The sequence below is a fragment of the Hippoglossus stenolepis genome, chromosome 16 (genome assembly GCF_022539355.2).
Source record: "Hippoglossus stenolepis isolate QCI-W04-F060 chromosome 16, HSTE1.2, whole genome shotgun sequence".
Taxonomy (NCBI): Eukaryota; Metazoa; Chordata; class Actinopteri; order Pleuronectiformes; family Pleuronectidae; genus Hippoglossus; species Hippoglossus stenolepis.
Window position 1 is genome coordinate 18,443,351 of NC_061498.1, and position 12,881 is coordinate 18,456,231.

At 45.0% G+C, this 12,881-nt stretch overlaps 1 protein-coding gene across 4 annotated transcripts in view; it reads left to right on the forward strand.

Annotated features, from left to right (window-relative positions):
• The first annotated feature begins 300 nt into the window (after positions 1 to 300).
• Positions 301 to 12,881, forward strand: part of LOC118123902 (RNA binding protein fox-1 homolog 3) — a 255,107-nt gene continuing 242,526 nt past the window's right edge. For all 4 annotated transcript variants that reach the window (XM_047344006.1, XM_047344004.1, XM_047344009.1 and 1 more), the window contains exon 1: positions 301 to 467. The gene's annotated coding sequence lies outside the window, so the exon portion shown is untranslated. The remainder of the gene's footprint in view (positions 468 to 12,881) is intronic.

A 12,881-nucleotide genomic window follows, 5' to 3' on the forward strand; every position in this document is an offset into this window, starting at 1 on the left:
ACTGCAGATCAGACCTGTCAGATGTGATTGCGCACCCAAGTGCAACACCGCATGTGAGTGTGTGTGTTTTTATATTTCCCAAACAGTGGACCCCCCCCTCATACACACACACACACACACACACACACACACCTCAGTCATAACACCACACACACCATCACTGCCCGAACACACTCACGTTCCCAGAGGAATCCTTTATTTCTTTATTTGGGCTCCTGTTGGTGCGTGCATTGGATGCTCTGCTCCCTCCTCCTCCTCCTCCTCCTCCCTCTTCTTCTTCTTCTTCTTCTCCTCCTCCTCCTTGTCCTGCTCTTCTCTCCTCCTCCTCCTCCTCTCCCCGTTCTCTTTGCCGCTCTCACAGCCTAGTTTTCTTTTTTTTCCCCTCTTCAATCTTGTGTGTGCAGGTTGTATCTGACGGAGGGACCGGTGCCGCGCTCCCATCCCTGCGCTCCTTCAACAACAACACTGTGAGTATTCTCATGCTAATTTGGCTTCTCCAGCCTTCCCCGGTGTCGGTTTGTCTCTCTTTCTCTCTCCATCTCTCTCTCTCTCTCTGTCTCTCTCCCTCTCTATCTTTCTTTCTCTTTTTTTTCCTTCTTTGCTTCTTTTATGTTTTCATCTGTCGCGCAAATGCGGTGGCAGCGCGGGAAGAGAGAAAAAGAAGTGGATACCAAAAGGATTGGGAGAGACGATGCACAGAAATAGAGGGGAGAGGAAAAGGGAAGCGAGAGGGGAGGGGAGAAGAAAGACAGGAGACAAGGGGGGAAAGAGATTTCTGCTGCCGCTGCTGCTGTGAGCAACCCGTTCTGTGCCTTCGGAGGTGTTTCTCTTGGAGGATGGTGGAATCGCCGAAGGGATGAAGGGGGCGGGTCTTGGTTTTGTGAGTAGATAGTTGTGCAAGAATGATAGGGGATGTTGTTGACAAGCATAGAGTGGCTCATCAGACAGCCGGGCAGCTGGAACCAAGGTTTTCTCTGTTGACTAAACTTCTGATTCATCTGTCACTTTCCTATTTACACACACAGGCACATCTCCTCTGTCTTCTCTCCTTTTCTTTTTTTTTTTTTTAACTTCCATTGCTTTTTATTTTATCATTTCGCAAGGAGGACTTTTTTATATCATAGTTTTTTTCTCTTGGTGAAGTGAGATGTATGGTTGGTACACATGGGAGATGAATCATCGGCGTGTTTGACTTGGTTTGTACCTTCAGCTCCACGTGCTGAGCATATGTGTGTGCCATTCATAATATGCACTAAATAAACTAGAGTAGCAGCCGCATGAATTACTTTGATTTTTCATTCAACATTTTACCACAAAACTATGCATCATCAGAGCTGACAGTTTTTATACATATATATCTTGGTGTGTATATATGTGTGTGCATATATATATATATATATATATATGTAAATATGAATGTGCACGCTAGGAGGTCAGTAAGTTAGTGTACATCCAATGTCCATTCCTACATGCTGCCCTTTGATCAGAGGTCCATATTTAGTCTGCCCACAGCATGTGTTTGAGCTATATGAAGAGTGGGTGTCGTGAGTGTGTGTGTGTGTGTGTGTGTGGGTTGCTGAGATGGAAAGGCCCCCGTGTCCTCTCTGCAACGCCATGGCTAATAGGCACGCAGGGGTCAGCAGGGGTGGACACGCATCTGGGTCCACGGATAGGTCACCGAGACCAGAACCTCTCTCAGGCCTTCGCCAGGACTCACGGAAACACAAATCTTTTCAAGAAAAAAAGCATATTGGGCCAACAAAACACTCGCAACACACTTTGGCAGATTCATTTGGCAGAGTAAAAGGGATTGATCTGAGCGTGGCAATTAGGCAAATTTCAGAACTAAGCATCTGGCGAGGCGAGAACGCTCCGCCTGGCAAAGGATTACCATTTTAGTTCCATTTTGAGACGACGCAGCCCAGAATGTGTTATTTCACAGCACTCGAGCAGCATGGCGGCTCAGGCAATACCAGCACATGAGGGATCTTTGTGCAGCGTTTACGTTGTGTATGTTGATTTCCACGACCTGCTAAGTAAGAGCGGTGCTTTGATTAATGATGATTAGGTTTAATATGTGTGTTCGAAGCTGTGGCGGCCGACCTCCCTTTCCCCGGCCTTTATGAAAATTAATCGTCAGAGTAAAATGCCTGGGATGATAGCAGCCTGCCGATGAGCTTGCTTTCTAAAGTAGGCTGATAAAAATGAGAACCATTCCCCCAATTACGGAAGATTAGGTTACCCTCCACCAATCTGAATCCTTAAATCCCTTCTGTTTTTACAGCTCTGTCTGCCGAATGTAATCCAGCCTCGAGACCTGGGCAGAATAGCAATAAAAGAAGGTAGAAACTTTAGCAGTGAAAGCCAAGCAGTAAAAATATCCATTGGGAGAGAGCAAAAGCACATGATAATTGACACAGCGCTGTGTTTCACTTGGCTGTAATTAACTGTGTAACAGGGGTTGTCAGTTGGAAAGGGAGAAAGCCCAGACTATCTTAGTGTGTTTAACACACTTGAAAGTGCAACATTTATCGTGTCTTTCCAGCCTTTACTGAGAGTGCGTTTCAGGTTAGCGTGGGCCTCTCTGCTGTATTTATCCAGATCTTTTACTGTAGGCCCAGTTAGACATTATGCCATGCTTCCTTTATCCTTTCTACCAAAGTTTGAACACATGGAAATCAAAAGAAGCCATTGTTTCTGGGGCGAGCACAAAAAAAAGCTTATCATCTATTTTTAGTGCGCTTTTCCTCATTGTTGCCTGGGCCACAATTCATGCTTACGTCTAGCGGTTGTGTGCCATAAACTATGTTGTGCTTCACAGCCAGGCGCTGGCTGGTGACAACTCTCACCCACACATTAGTGATCTATGAGCCGTACACCGCGGGCCCCCTGCTGCCTCGCCAGCCGCTTTCAAACGCGCAGGACCACAACAATGTCATTCTCCCTGTGTGATAGCACCCATATGCGCCGAGAGCACCTGTATTAGCGTAATGTGCCAACCCTTTATTTCTCATCACTTATCACAACCCGCTACATGCTGTACCAAAAAGGTGGAGGGGGAAAAAAAAGCTCATAAAGATAAAAATCACATTTCACTAGAGGGTGCTTGTGTGACAGTGATATATGCTGTGAGCATCCTGCCACCTCATTGAGATGGGAGTGAGTTCTGGGTGGCTAAATCAATTTGTGCAAAGGCCGTTGGCGCTAGTATTGGTTTCGTGATATGATCTTTGTTGTCCATTTTTAGAGGTCAGCGTGAGCGCGACGACAAGGGCAGAAGAACCTGACCGCTTTCTCTCTTTATCCTATGCTAGTAAACGATCTCCCCCAAGAGGATTGTGGGTAAAGACCAGTCTTGATCAAAAAGGTATATGTTTAGGGTTTTTTGCTCAGGTTTGGACTCTATGGATTCTCTATTAAGAATGTGCTTTCATCCATTACCGCACGCGTCTTGATAGAGTGTCCAGAGGCGAGCTCCGTCCATGCATTAATCGCTGTAATTACTCAGCGAGGGTGACAGTGATTCTGGAGGTGCGTCTGAGTGCATATACCAGTAGACGACTGGGGGCGGGGGGCAGTAGACCAGTCGATAGGTGAACCTGACTCCCTCTGATGTTCCAGATCTCCGGTCAGGAAGTAATGGAAAAAAAGAGCAAGTCAAGCAATTTCCTTATAACCATCTCATGATCTATGACATTGTGTGTAATACTGTAAAAGTCATTATCTGTTTTTTTCCCCCCAAAAAATTTTGTATTCATTAATTTCTGTGCGCGTGCAGCTGAGAACTGCAGCTTTTAAAAATTATGTTCAGTGCTTTGAGGAGCGTGGTGGCTTTCAAGCCTTCACTCCATTCTTCAAGTGAAGAATAACGTGTGACGCACTCAAGTCATATATATATATTTTTGAGAAAATAAATTAATAAAAGTCAAAGTTCCCTTTCAACGAATTCATCAAGGAAGACGTCAAAGTAGCGGCCGCCGTCGTTGACTGACTTGTGAACTGCAGCGAAGTGCAGTGCAAAATCACCACAGCAACGACTGCTTAGCAACAAAGATGCATTAAAAAACACAAAGAAGAAAAAAACAACAACAAAAAAAAAAGAAGCAGATCTCACACTTATCACATGATTTAGTACGTCGGAATATAATTCTGCCGCATTTGTTTTATAGCGCAGACTGCTGCGACGTGGCTGTACAGATGTTCCGTCTGAGAGATGCTCGTAAAGAAAAGGGAAGCCAGTGGTCAAATCAAGGCTGTCAAGTCAGGGAAAGAAAGGCGGAGGAGGGAGAGCTGAACACGCTGCAGCTTCGAGGGCTCCATATTGTCTGTACAAGGGCAGCAGAGTTGGTCTTTGTGTGACGCTTCTGGAATGTGTCTTATAATGATGTCAACGGGCCAGACAGTTAATCAGAATGGCATTGTTGGTCATAATAAGTGAATGGAATTTAATAGGTGAACGTCTGCCACTTCCCTTCTTATCTCACGGAGACTTTCACTTTCTTCTGCTGCCTACAGCAAGTAATCACGGGAAATGTACGACTCGGAGACACTGTTTTTAATTAAGAACAATTCTTAGCATCATTGGAGGAAAAAAAAGGGACGTTCCGGGCATTTGGCCTTTTTTTCTTTGGGTTCGGTTTTCTCATTAATCGCAGCAGAACCGCGTCTGATACCAGCGCACGGGAGAGGAGACCGGGCTGGTGCGCCGGCGTCGAATATGTGAACATCTCGGCACCGATGTGTGCAGAGCAGAGTGTGTGTCTGCAGGGGAGGCTTTGAAATTTCATCCACTCCATTCCTTTTAACTCGGCGGATGGGATGTGTGTGTCTCGCTCCAGTTGGCCAATGGCTGTTAGGGAAGCTCCCGAGCAGCCGCACCACCAGCACCCCTCCAACCATTCACACACACACACACGCACGCGCATACTCCTCACTATCTGCCTCCCCTCCTCCTCCTCCTCCTCCTCCTCCCCTCTGCCCGCTCTTCTACTCCACCAGACCTGCATTGTGTCAGGTAGTTTAATGTGAAATTGCTTTTCTTTCAAATTTCCCCCTGGAAACGTAGGTCGTCGCAAAATGTTACATCTCATAATGGCGTGTTATTGTTGTTCTTTCATACGAGTCTTTGGCTTCTGAGCGCAGGGTTTTTCAGTACAGTGCCGAGGTCAGACTCGGCTATTTTTCCCTCGGCTGCTGCCGCCTCTCCTCGCTCTCGGCCATCTCGGATTCTACACCTGAGCTCTTCCTCTGCCGCGCACACTGTAACCCCGATGAAAAATTTATCACCACCTCACTCTATGATTACGCTATGCATTAGCAGGGCTTAAATTTAATTTGTCGGCGGGCCCAGTGCTACGGGCCTGGCCTATCAGAGACACTTTGTAAAGGCCCTGGAAGAGCCTCCCGGGGTGATCCTATCAGTCAGACACACTGTCAGCAGACACACTCAGTTAGTCAGCATTGAGTCAGAAATGTGGCCCAGCCAAGCCACACGCCACCGATGGCTGCTCCGCTGGGCCGCTGCTGTGGGCATCAAACTCCCCCGCCTGCCAATCAAAGCTCCAGCAAGGATGCTGACCTTTGTTCCCCTGTTGAAATGAATGCTCTTCAACAGGTGATCCGACCGACATCCCTGCCTCAAGTTTAAATATAGCATACTTGTTTTTTGTTTTTTTTCCTCTAACCTTCCTTCACATTAGCCTCTTACAGCACTGCTGTGTTTATGTCAGTAGGCCTGTAGGATGTGCTCACATTGTTTCATATATTTTTAGATTTTATCCAGGACACACTGTCAGTCCTCTGGCGGTCACCTCCATAATAATCACCTGTCCTAAAGTGGTTATTAGCGCCTTCCACTCCTGTGATTTACATTATTACGTGGTGGTTAATGTCATGTTTCTTTACTGAGAGTATGTGGAACATTTAAGTGCGAGGTGCTACCTCCGCAGCTCTTTGCTGTGTGATTATGTTCCCTTTTGCTTTGCCTTATTTTTACTCTCACATTTTCATCCTCGCAGATGACTATCAAAATAACTTGATCTGAGGCCACTCAAGGCTGCTTTTATCGGTGCTCGCAGAATGAGAAGGTCAATTTTCAAGGCATTTCGTTAGGTGGGGGGGGTGGTTTAAACCAGCGTGTTACTAAGAGAACCAAGAGGGCCGTATGCTTCCTGCGGCTCTAATTGGGATCCATTTTCATTTTCATATGATTTTAAATGTCAAGAACAGAGCACACGCAAAGTGTTTTGAATTTGCTCGGGAAGGCCTCAGTCCCCGGGTCAGACAAGTTGAAAGCATATTGGTTTATTATGAAAAGGAGACGTACTGTAACAAGGCACTCTGTGGTTTCACCATTGAAAAAGAAGGAGGGGAAAGAAAAAAGATGATGCACTGCTTCTGACCTCATCCGTGGTCCTCTGAGAACATAATGTCAAAAGTTGCCAGCGCCTTTCTTCATTTGACAGAAACAAATCCTCAGGAAGGACTCGTGGCCCCACCTCCCTGTGTGGAGGCCGTGCACTCTCTCCTCATGCCTGTGCGGGTTTCCCCTGGGTGCTCTGCTTCCTCCTCATGGTCCAGAGATATTTAAGTTATAAATGGGCTGAAGACTTCCCCAAACATGTGAATGGAAATGTGTATTTTAGTCACACCAGAATCCTCGTGAAAACAGGTGGTCGTGGCAGCATGGCGACGTAGATACTGCTTGTCATAGTTCATTTTAGTCGTCCCTCATCTGTGCTGCTAATAGGAACTTCATTAATATTTAAAAAGTGTAGTAAGCTGTGATTAATTTGGGGTTCAAACTCGTTGTGTACTTGTTTTGTTTGAGGGTAAAATGCTGCTTCTAATTCAGCAGAGAGTGTCTTTAGAAAAGAGCCTCTCCTCCCACGAAAAGAGGAACAATAACGGCATGTTTGCATTCAAGTGACAAAACCCCCTAGTGGTCGAGAGAAATATAATTCTCGTCAGCACAGGAGCGAAGGAGGGAATAGAGTGACTTTGCTACTGAGCCACAAAGTCAGCAGAGGTTCAGGTGGTTGGATGAGTAAACAAAATGTTGGACCTTGACGCAGGAGACATACATTCGCTTCCCGTGTCCCATCAACAGTCAACAGTCACCGCTGACCTATCCAAGCTGTTTGAAATCAAGCTGCCCTGCTCGCCCGTTGCACCCATTCTGAATCCGATTCGTCAAATGTGGACCTTAAAAAAACCAGCACTATTAGCAGGGTTTACAGCAGCGGGGAAAGTAATAGTTGCCACACGTTGGAAGCCTCATTGTATACATTGTATACTTATACGTCATAGATGCATGCTACCTTCTCTTGATAAACCTCGAAAAATTTTCTTTTTTTATTACATGCTTGTTTCATTTTTTATATTTTGTGTTTTCATGTATCTTTCAATAACGAACAATTGAATCACAAAAAGAGTAATTTTAACCCAAAATATGATCTTTCCCTGAGAACAAATAACTCCCTAAATTTTTGTGCATTAACCCAACCAAACCACAGTTTTGTCAGATCAGAGAACATCTGTGTGTGTTAATGAACCAGCTTTTGTTTGGGAATTTAATTTGCTGTAGAACGTTGCTGTAAAATTAGCTATAACAGTATTTTGGACCCTTTTTCTTTTTCTCTCCAAAATCAGCGCTGGAACACTGAAAAGGGTTCAAATAGTATGAAATTGGTCAACTGGTCAAAGAAAGCAAACAAATCGACCTATCACGGCGACAGAATATTAATGTCAACACCAGTTGTAAATGCTAATGTGGATGATTCCAAAGCTCTGTGATTTGTCCACGCAACTCGGCAACCTGTGCGGATCAGAATACTAAAGCATGCTGGGTATGTGACTGGGAAACCCCATAACCTGGATTTTGTATCCGAAGTTCGAATGCAGTTTTTCTTCCCCAGTAATCCCTTGTCCAAGCAGCTTTGTATTTCTACCTTAAACATCCCTTTCATTCCCTCATTTAATAAATGACACCCAGAGGACGAAACGGGGACAAGTCCCTGCTGACACCTGTGAAATATAGACTGATAATGCTCCTGCCACTCGCCTAATGCCGCTCCCTTCCACCGCCTTCTGTCTGACAGGCCGGCCCGATGCATGTATCATAATGAGCGGATCTCTGTGCCGTCAATTAGGAGCACCTCAAGCATGTGACTGAACTTCTTTGATTCCTGAGAATAAAGGGGAAAAAAATGGGGAGGGGATCTCTCCCGGCTCGTGGGAGCGAGCGCCATTGCACGTAGCATCCACTCAATGTTAGCTATTTCTGCCACACGATTACAAGCCGAGCGTCTATTGCTTCTTCGTTTTTTTGAGTATATGTGTCCCAGGGGTGGTGTGACGGAGAGGAGCAAAGCGTCCCAGCTCCTCCATGCCACCCCCCCCACCCCCTCCCCACTTTCCTGCCGATCTGAAAAACTCAGTCAGTTATTGTCTGCATGGCTCACTTTGAATGATTTAATTACTTGCTTTAGACTTGAGCAATTATAGCTGAGCAGCACATATGTTAATTATATCTGACCTCACATTTTTGCTGCTCTGTTAATTGTTCGCTTAGATGACATTCCCAGATGACTGTCATTGCTGCCTGCGTATCGGGCAATTTAAGGGGGAAAAAAATGACAGCGAAATGGCTGCGTGACAGATTTTGGTCGATGGAAAAGTTTAAACTGTGGTGTTCCCTTCCAGATGGAGGGGGTCACAGCGTGTAGGCCCTATGACTCGTCCTTTTAACCCCCCATGTCTGCATCTGTTGCCAACGGTTACATAAACCCCTCCCCATCTCTGTGAAGAGGGATTTCTGTTTTTTTCTCTTTGTGTGTGTGTGTGTGTGTGTGTGTGCGTTTTTTAATCAAATGTTTTAACAGACTTCAAAGCACGCGCAGTGTTATACCCGAAGATTGATGCTGCATAAACTGTGCATGTTGGCAAACACTTTTACTGGCCACAAATCTTGTAAGAAGATGTCAGTTGTTTGCACGCATCATCCGTGTTTAGCAAACAGGACAAGCTGTAACGCTTTTTCTCAAACGAGTGATTCTAAAGACGCAGGGCCGTGGACGCCAGCTGTCTGTGGATGTAGAGCTCACATCCTGTTGTGTCCTGTCCTGACATGATGCATTTTGTTTTTTTCTGTCGCCCTTATTGCCCAGGAAACATGCAAACCCACAGACCCCCAGTTAAAAGCTCACACTGGCGGCTCAAGTGCATGTTTGCTTTCCCTTCCGCAAGTCCTACGCTCCAAAAATCCATTAAAACACACAAAAAAACAAAAAAACAGCTTGCAGAGACAAATTGCTTCCTGAACTAATACATCTTGTTGAACGACACATGTATCGCAAATTTCCCCCCAACGTGGTTTTATCACACTGTTTTTATGACATTTAATGGGGACTGTTTTCACTTTTTGCCATTACCGACACTGAGGTTTAATTCTCCTGGCAGCGAGGAGGCAGAACAGAAGTTAAGGCAGCGTGGAATACAGATACACACAGCGAGCTCTTCAAACTCATTTTATCTTGTGATATGATTGCAGCTGCGTGACTGTGGCCTCATGAAGCAGTGGCAGGAGAAATGAAAAATACATGTGCTGCTCAACACGATTACATTTGTTAATGCAGCAGTATGCCGGAGCATGCTGGTTCTAATGGACTGTGCTTTTGTTTGTCACCTTAAGTGAGCGGAGACGTTCTCCTGTTTCACTTCACTTCACCGGAGTTGAATTTCGAAAAATGGGAAGAATCTGTCGTGTTTTATTCAGGGAAGGAAGGCTTGTGTTACACTTCCTGTTGCTCAGTTACTTAAAGAGCATGAAATATTAAATACAACAAACCACACACTTAATTAAAGCCAGACTATCACTGAAGAAAATCTGAGTTGGAAGCAAAGACGAGGCGAAACGTCTCCTAGTCTGTAGCATGTTCTGTGTAGAGTATATTCCAAGATGATCAAGATCCCTTCTGATCCATGCGCTTTTTATCGTATATTTCCTTATATATCAGTATCAGTTGCAGTATATAATTGATTTGAAGTTTGCTTGCTCACATTGGTGTTACAAAGTGTTGTGACCAGCACTTTCAGCTGATGGAGCACTACCACCGCAGTGGGGGGAAGGAAACGTCATCTTGCATCTATTTTAGGTCCCATTTTACAGGTGAACTTCACATCCACTGCTTTTGTTAAATAGAACGTGAGCATTGTGTTCATGCCGACGCTGTCAAAACCTGTCCAAAACTTCCTGCTGCGACCGCTCCGCTCCGACACTCTTTTAAACGCTGTTTTGTAGAGAACATTATGGGGCACACACACCATGAAAGAGAATCGCAGCGCAGGCGGTTTGTATTTTTAAATGCTTTCCAGGTGTTGCACATATTTGTACTGCTACTTTTGCCAAGCATGCACAGAGCAGCTGTGTTATGTAGGGAACAAAAATACAGGTCATATTTACTGGCATTACCGTGCAGCGGAAAAAACACTGCTCTACAGGAGATTCACATTAGATTGTCATTTCATTTAGAAGCATTAATGCATTGTCACATCCTCGCTGGAAAGTTGCAGCTCGTCTCCGCTCCTCGTCGATTCTTTGTGACTAATGCACTTGTGATGTGGACACAGATGATTTGTCGTCTTTGGATCTGTTGTTACTTTGAAAACTCACATAAGTGCTGCTTGTCAGGCCTCTGTTATAGCCGACAATACATCTCCCTGGCATTAAACCGATTGCGACTCAACACCTTTAACAACAGTTGTAATTGTGATTAAGGTTTTCTTTAACACCTTGTTTGGTCCAGACATTCTGACTTTTCAGTTTAGTCTGAGCTAAAATAGCAGGTGTGAGAAGTGTCTCGGACAAACAGACCAGGATTTAGTCCGACTAAAAGAGGGGGTCTTGGTCTGGATCAAACTGAACCACGGATTGTTTGCAGTGCGAAAACACTTTTGTTGTATTGTTCAGACAGAAACAGCATCAAACACTAGAAGAAGAAAAGAGGAGGAAGCGGCTCGAAGGCTTGCTTTAAGTATTTGCCTGTGACGATATAAAGTTTGAATGACGTTCATTTGATGCATTGGAACGAGTGTGGAGTGCTGCACCAGAATTTGCTGATGCTGGTAGTAGTACCTTGATGATACAATGGAAACCAAATTGTCTCCATTGAGGGTTAGGGTTAGGGTTACCGACAACACACCGACGGCAAACGCACGCCCGTCTGCAGACCACACTATCAGGTATAGGTACTGTAGACACAGCCCACGTAGGTGATGACGACAGGACGTCATTCATAGTCTCTCCTTAAATTACAATGTGAAACCAAAATTAACCAGATCAAATGGAAACAATGTAACAAAAACATGAAGCTTGGTTCAGACTGTCAGGAGCGACAACACCCTCAGCTACTGCACATAACTTTTTTCTGTTCGGTGTTATTTCTTTCTTTTACTTTGTCGCATGTTAGTGTGTGTGTGTGTGTGTCACATGTTTGTGTGTCTGTACTAGTGTGTGCTCGTCTGTTTTGGTTGAGATCCTGAGCTGATGGCAGCACACATTCATTAGGTGCAGTGTCTCAGGCTTTCCCCCACCAGGATCCACAGACAGCTGTCAGTTCACTGAGGGACTCCTGCACTGATTGTACATCAACATTCACACTGACTCGCACATTCCACTGCACATCTACTTACCTCGACATTTACATACTCGTGCTGCAGCATGAGCGCTGAGTGACTGTCAGGACCGATTACACAGCTACGACCTTTGCTCCCCCGTGTATCCGGATGTGCAGGTTGATGTTTATGTCAGAGTGGATGATGATTTACATTCGTAATGTAATGTGGAATTTTAAGCTGTATTCACGGATATATTTTGACCATTTATACAAGAACCCAGCCACGAGCTCCCAGACGTGAGTAAGAGTAAGTTTGCAAAATCCATTATTTACAAATCCAGACAACTTTGCATTCTGCCGTTTGGGCTGATGGGAGCACTAAAAGCCAAGACATACGTCTTCATTGAATCATCAGTGTAGCTACATCTTAGCCTGGTATCGTGGGCCTCATACACCACAACCTACTGTGCACCTTCCTAGAAATGTCATTACACGCTGTGGGGACGCAGACCAGCAATTGTCACTGGTCGTACGTTTTTGTTTGCAAATGCAAGAACTCTGCAACGGACACACCCGACGTCCACACTCATCCACAATCCAGTCTGGATGAGCAGAACCAAAGATGTTTTGAAACTATGCTGTAGACACCTACAACCGCTTGCTGATTGGTTCTGTTTGGTGAAGACATAGCCTGCGCTGATTCGTCAGGCTCCTATCACATGACCCCTTTCCAGGAGAAAACAACCGGCATTAGCCTCGGCTACCAGTGTAGAACGCAACGTGGATAATCGATTACGAGTGTTACTGACCCCGTCGTCTTTGCTAACTGTTGTTGTGCAGTTAAATTCTGCATTTTACAATGATACAACTGCTTTCATGCATAGGACACAAGCTATTATTCAAGGCATTCATGTGTCTACAGGTATTTGAGTGCCCAGTATACGTGAAAATGCAGTATTCAAACAAGAACGTAGTATTATGGGTGTAGCTTAAATCAGTTCAGTGGTTGTATTTCTCCTCTCTCTTTTTTGAGTTGCAGTGAAAGTAGCTGTTATTCAACATTTATTAGCTCAAACTCCAACATGATCTGCTCAGTTTCAGTCGACATTGTTGGAAGTACACGCACAGAGAAAGAGGCAGAACCCCCCCCCCCCACCAACTAGCAATTTGGTGCTGTAATTGCAGAGCGACACAGACTCAACGCTCACAATGGCCACTTGGATTAGGATTGTCATACAAACAGCAAATGTGGTTTAAACTAACACA